The sequence below is a fragment of the Haplochromis burtoni genome, unplaced genomic scaffold (genome assembly GCF_018398535.1).
Source record: "Haplochromis burtoni strain Fernald_Lab_line unplaced genomic scaffold, NCSU_Asbu1 Contig_20, whole genome shotgun sequence".
Taxonomy (NCBI): Eukaryota; Metazoa; Chordata; class Actinopteri; order Cichliformes; family Cichlidae; genus Haplochromis; species Haplochromis burtoni.
In genome coordinates this window covers 605,241-611,281 of record NW_024582381.1, presented here as the reverse complement: position 1 = coordinate 611,281, position 6,041 = coordinate 605,241, and the positions used below count along the sequence as shown (strand labels likewise).

At 40.2% G+C, this 6,041-nt stretch overlaps 1 protein-coding gene across 5 annotated transcripts in view; it reads left to right on the top strand.

The window, feature by feature from the left end:
* hecw2a (HECT, C2 and WW domain containing E3 ubiquitin protein ligase 2a) overlaps window positions 1–6,041 on the top strand; it is a 42,650-nt gene that overhangs the window by 4,266 nt on the left and 32,343 nt on the right. The window contains exon 1 of one of the 5 annotated variants that reach the window (XM_005939806.3): window positions 5,641–5,769. The exons of the other annotated variants lie outside the window; for them this stretch is intronic. The gene's annotated coding sequence lies outside the window, so the exon portion shown is untranslated. Of the gene's footprint in view, window positions 1–5,640; window positions 5,770–6,041 lie in introns of those variants that run through there. 5 annotated transcript variants of the gene reach the window in all.

The following is a 6,041-nucleotide window of genomic DNA, read 5'->3' as shown; positions in this document are numbered from 1 at the left end:
GGAGAAATCCCTTTACTGACATCATGGCACCTACAGCTCACGGCACGTATCCAGATGGTGAAACGCAGGCGGTGAATTCAGCGATTATTTTCATTATTGATTCGTTTTAATGTTTGATGACCTGAATATTTTCCACTGTTAATTGTTTTCACCACCGAAGATCATGAAACTGGTGAAACTTGACCATCACAAAACCCGAAGTGATGTGCACGAGGAGCTGCAGGTGTAACGGGTGCATCTGTCTACGAGAAAATGATTGGTCGACAGATGATGTTGGGTCAGAGCTCCTTACGGGTGCCTATTTGAGCTCCGTGTGTGTGTCCTCAAGTCCAAGCCAAAGAAAAGCCTTGCTTGCACTTGTGTGTCAAGTAAATAGACACTCAGATACCTGCACACATGAAAACACCAGAAAAGCAGCAGCAAAGGTTTTCATTTCTGATTGTCAGTTGTCAGTTTTATTTATAGAATGAAGCAACAGCTGTGCATAGACTGTATATAAAAGATGCACACACTTCCAGGTCTGAAAAGTGAAGTCAGCAGGGGGCGACTCCTGTGTTTGCGAAAACAAAAATTTATGATGTTCTGATGGTTTTATGGTCTCAGTTTTCAGTTCCAAGTCTTATTGAAAGCAGCGTGATGTTCATTTTGTAATTTATGATCTCCATTAGCGTTCACAAATACTATAAAAATGCTCAGCTCGAGGCTTCACAGCAGGACTTCACGAATCAGTGGGTGGTTGTCCACAGTTTATCCAAAAAAGTGTTTTTAAATCACTGTATTCATTTTAGAGGGGGAAAGAAAATAGTTGGTTTAGCTGCACAACATGAAGAAGTAAGTCAAGTACAGTTGAATGTGCAGATCTCTGGAGGACTTCATTTTTGATCCTGCAGAGCATCTATCCACGGGTACATTTCCTATAGAGAACAAAACTTTTTGGTTTTTGTACAAGGATTTAAACATGTTTAAGCAGCCTCGAGTGGCCATGAGAGGAACTGCACTTCAACGGCAGCTTTATTCTTCAGGCCCAGAGGTTAATGCAGATGTGGTGGGACCACGAATTGGCCTTAAATCCATCTGTGTCTTTCTTACTGCCAAGTAAAGGTTTAGTAATTTGCTCAGTAACAGATGGTCACTGTCGATTTCAGAAAATGTTAATCCCACTGAGTAGAGGTGCGTTTGCTTGGGAGTATTTGCAGCGAAGGATTAATACACATTTGTTGCAGGGTATTTGCAGCAGGACAGTGTAACTTACGTGAGATAATGTGAAACAACAGAATTTAAAGCAACAGCAAATCTTGGTAGAGATAGAGCTCAACCCCAGCTTTACCCCTTACTGTAGTGTCACTTTTTGAAGTTGTTCTGTTACTTGCTGTTTGAACCAAAGCTCCTTTTTAAACTCAGAAAAAGATCAAAAATGGGGTTACAATAGACTCTTTTACAACTTTAACTATGTAAGAAGGTTTTGTACAATTTAATAGGTCACAGACTTGACGAGTAGAACCCCATATTTTTTATGACTGGCTAATCTATTCTGGAGGTTTGCTTCTGAATGCCTGTTAGAATGTAGTTTAATTATATGAGAGCATGTTTTATAGCAGGTATGTGCAGAATCTTAGAATTCTGACTTTAATCTCAGAATTCTGACTTTTTTCTCAGAATTCTGGAAAAGGAGAAGAAAAAAGATGTGCCCACTTTTTTTTTCTAGTCCCCTATACTGCATTATTTCTAATGGCCAGCAGGGGGCGACTCCTCTGGTTCCAGAAAGCAGGCAGATTGTATGGGAGTCTATGAGAAAATGAGCCTCCTTCTCACTTTCTTTAATGAGCTCTATAAATGTCTTGCTAATGAGTTTATGGTCTCAGTCACTAGTTTTAAGTCTTATTTAAAACAACATGATGTTTTTTCAGTAAAATACGATCCCATTTAAAGTAAAACAGACAATATTTGAGGGTATACTTTAAGGTGGGACCTAACTTATGATTGGCAGGTGCATATCACTTTTTTTTAAAAAGCAAGATGGCAGTGACTAAAATGTTCAGCCTGACATTAAAAAAAGCTTTTATTTAAAAAAAAAAAAAACTAACACTGACATTTGTGGTTTTTGTTTTTAAGGTGTCAGAGTCTCGATTCATGTTGGAAACTGCCATTTTGCTCAGTTTTATAGGCTTTTAACTGTTAGTGAGGAGATATGTCTTGACAGCAGAAGCATGCTTTTTAGTATTAAATGAAAGAAAGGCAAAGAAAGTATAATGAAATGGCTCACTGGTATGTTTTTGAACTGTGGTTGTGACAATAAGATACATGAGGCTTTGGAGAAGAAGAAAAGTAAATCCAGAATCTAACTAAACTAAACTCGATCAAATTCATTAATTGTTTAACCAGGGGAAAACTCATGGTGTGCGTGCAGTAGCGCGGTGCATGTGCCTTGTGTTAAGAGAACTGTGAGCTGTGCAAAGGGAGATGTACAGCCATAATGCTTCCATGGTGCCTGTCAGTCATGCCTGTCACTTGGGACGCTGGAGTTTTCCAGCTTCACAAACAACACTGAAAACGACCTGCCATGAAGAACGGCACAACAGCGATACCTGAATACCTAAACCTGCCATCTGGTTTTGGGAGCGTTCTCTGAAGAAACTCTTTTTGACAGGATGCGAGAAAACAACTATCCAGCAGAGTCTGGCACACTCCATCACCTCCTCTGCTGCAGATGTGTCTGCTGTTAGTATTCAGCGCACAGCGGTGCACTGTACAAAGTATTCAGTGCCTAATAACAGAGCAGCGCTCAAATGACGGCATTTGAGACATTTATCATCCCTGAGAAAAGCTGTTTGATTTTGGGGTTCTCATGCAAGGCTTTATCTATATTCACCTTCCTGAGAATCAATCGCTAATCCAGGTCAAACTGTGCAGGGCCGGGCTTCGGGATTATAATGGGAAGCAGGAGTCTTTTCAAAGAAAAAAAGCACTGGAATGGGTCCAGATTACTTAATGCTGTCTCCTGAGGTCATGGTTTGTTCTGTGCTGTTTGGAGCTGCTGCACGCACTCCTCATCCTCTCTATTTTAGTGAGCAGCCACGGCGTCTCCCGCTACACATCGGGGTTAGACAATGCCTGGCAAGAACTGCAGGAGGGGGCCGATTGGACCACAGGAGCGCTTACATAACCACCAAACAGCTTCATATCTATTTATTTTTTAACTGAAGATGCCTCTGCTTGCTTATGAATGTTACCTCTCTCCTCTGCTTGTGCTATATGACTTTGGCCATGTGAGCACGTGATCTGGATTTACGTATTCCTGCATCTGTGATGAAGGTTTTATTCTGCCATAAATCCCTGTATGAGGTCTGGGCTCGGTAATCTCGTTGAGTCAGGGACGTCCAGGCTTTCCTCATGACAAATGCAACAGATCTTATTTCAGCATCAGGCCCGGGATATTTCAGAGACACGCATGAATCACCTTCAGATTGATTTCCTGCTTTGCATGGTCAAGAGTTTCAGCTTACCTCATGGTCTTTGAGTGGAAATGAAACACTAATGAGAATGTAGTGAAAGACAGAAAGGAAGATGGTATTACTGATAAGAGGAAGCATTTATAATAGCAGCTGTGTGAGGTTTATACCCACTGTGAAGACTCAGTGTCACTTTCAATTTGATTCTTTTAGTCAACAAAGAAAGATGGAAGTAGACGAAGGAAAGGAGAGAGCGTATGGCTGGGAAAAACACACTAAAATCAATGTTTAAGGAATATTTCAACATAATTGGGATGGTAAAAAAAACTCAAACACCCTTTTTCTGTGCTCCTATATGGAGGACCAAAACTGCCAAGATTACAAATAAACTTTTTTTTTTAAAAATCCATAAATACAAAAATCAAATAACTTTACTATTACTGTTGACTTCATAGTTAACTAAACAGTATAACAAACAATTACATAATATTTAGGAATATCACAATACCAAAATACAAGTAGAATTACGTGATTCTCAATACACTAAAACAAAATGACTATCCAAGTCCTTAAAGATAAACTGTTTTATTAAAAGTCATTTTAAATCGCTGACATAGTGACATGGAGCAAAGCTGATTTCACAGTGCCAAATGAAAAACCAGAAAACATACGCTGATACCAAAACTTTTAGCCTATATCAGGAGCTTTATATAGGGGAGAGCAGATATTTGGATCGATCCGCCCATCTAATACTCTAGTTTTTACTACAGATATGATTTGTCTTTCAGGTGAGGGGTGTTACTCATACATATGTGTGAATGCATCTATGTGCACTGTGAAATAAGACCAACATAGAATTAGATAGTGCTGTTTGTACTTTAATTTATGCCATGAACTTTGTGACAAATACGTAACTCAGATGAGTTCCCAGCTTCATTGTGCTGAACTCCAGCAGGTAACTTAGGTGAGGTTCAGGTTAGAGTGATCCTTTAAGACGATGGAGCCGGGCAAGCAGCTGCATGGGCCACCATAGGGGCAGCCTGGTCAGCGAACTAACCAGTAGGGAAAATGTTAGATAGGACCGTTGCAAGCTATTTATTAGCTAGTTATTATTAGTCATTAACCAAACTTTCAGAATAAAAGCGTGGTGATTATCCAATAATATGCATGTACATTTGGGTGGAAGTTAAGACTGCAAAGGTAAAGAACTGAAATGTCAATGTATCTATCCATCAATTTTTTTTAATGTAATAGCCTACATTTATTTAAATTTTGGGGTGCATTTAATGGCATAATTATTTACTAAGTCGTTTATTTATTTATTTTTCTCCATAGTTCTTTACAGTCATTTTTATTTTTTGGTCCAGATTAAAGAGCAAGCAGTGAGTTGTAGACCTGGTTGGCAGATTAAGTTACTTCTGGAGACTCGGTTTCATTTCTTTGACCTCCACCAGGTCACCCGCATCCTTTCTGCAGCTGGAGTTAGGTTTTGATTTTAAGCCAAAAGGTGTTACCTTTCAAATTAAATCTCATAGACATAGTTTTTGTTTGAGTGTCACAAATAAGAGACGTCCTACCTGTAACCCTAGCAGGCTGCAGTGACTTATCATAAGATAAAATGAAGCTCAGACCATCTAGTGATTCTTGTTTTGTTTTTTTTAATACCATTAGTCTGACAACCCACTTTGAGGTCTGCAGACGAGCTGACAGTTTTAAAATGTTACCAGCGGCTCGGTTCTCGAGGCATACTTCAAATACCACAGATATCAAGCTTAGCTGAGACTGCAGCCCACATTATTTTCCAGTGACTGCACCAGGCATGCGTTAGCTAAATATTACCAAACCTTTTCTACCCTTAAGAAAAGAAACACACACACATTTACCGCTAATGCTCCTCAGTCTAACTGAAACCAGCCTCCCCCTGGCTAGACTCTGAAGTCACATGGCATCCTTTCTTTAAAAACAAAATGGCTGTGGTTGAGACTCTGACAGCACTCCCAAGACACTTCCCAAACTGGCATCTACTGATTGAAGAGCTTCCTGGGAGGCAGATACAGCTGCTTGTCGCCCCTCTCCTTTCTTTTACTGAGGCAGCCTACACTGACTGAAACCTTGTTGTAGACACGTGTGTGTGTGTGTGTGTGTGTGTGTGTGTGTGTGTGTGTGTGTGTGTGTGTGTGTGTGTGTGTGTGTGTGTGCTGTTTTAAAGATTTCCTTTTCCAGCAGTCTCGTAGAGATAATGCATTCCAAATGAGATCATTTCAGCCTGCTCTTCTCCTCATGTGGGCTGAGTGTTTCTAGCAGAGAGAGCGAACACACGGTACGCATCGTTCATCATTCAAAGAAGTAAATAGTGCATTAAATTAATGAAAGAAAACTTAAAATGAGTGTTGGAATGGTGATGTTGGAAGAGGAAGGTGCCGGGTTACTTGTGTCTGTGACGGCTTCTTTGACAGCAAACAGCCGCTCCGGTGACGGATGTTTGTTCAGCCATTTGTTGATTGCAGTTCGCGCCGTGCAATCACTGCTTTTGTTGTGCCGGAGCAATTTTGTAGCTCACTGAGTTTTGTCTGTCTTTCTTTTCTTTCTCCA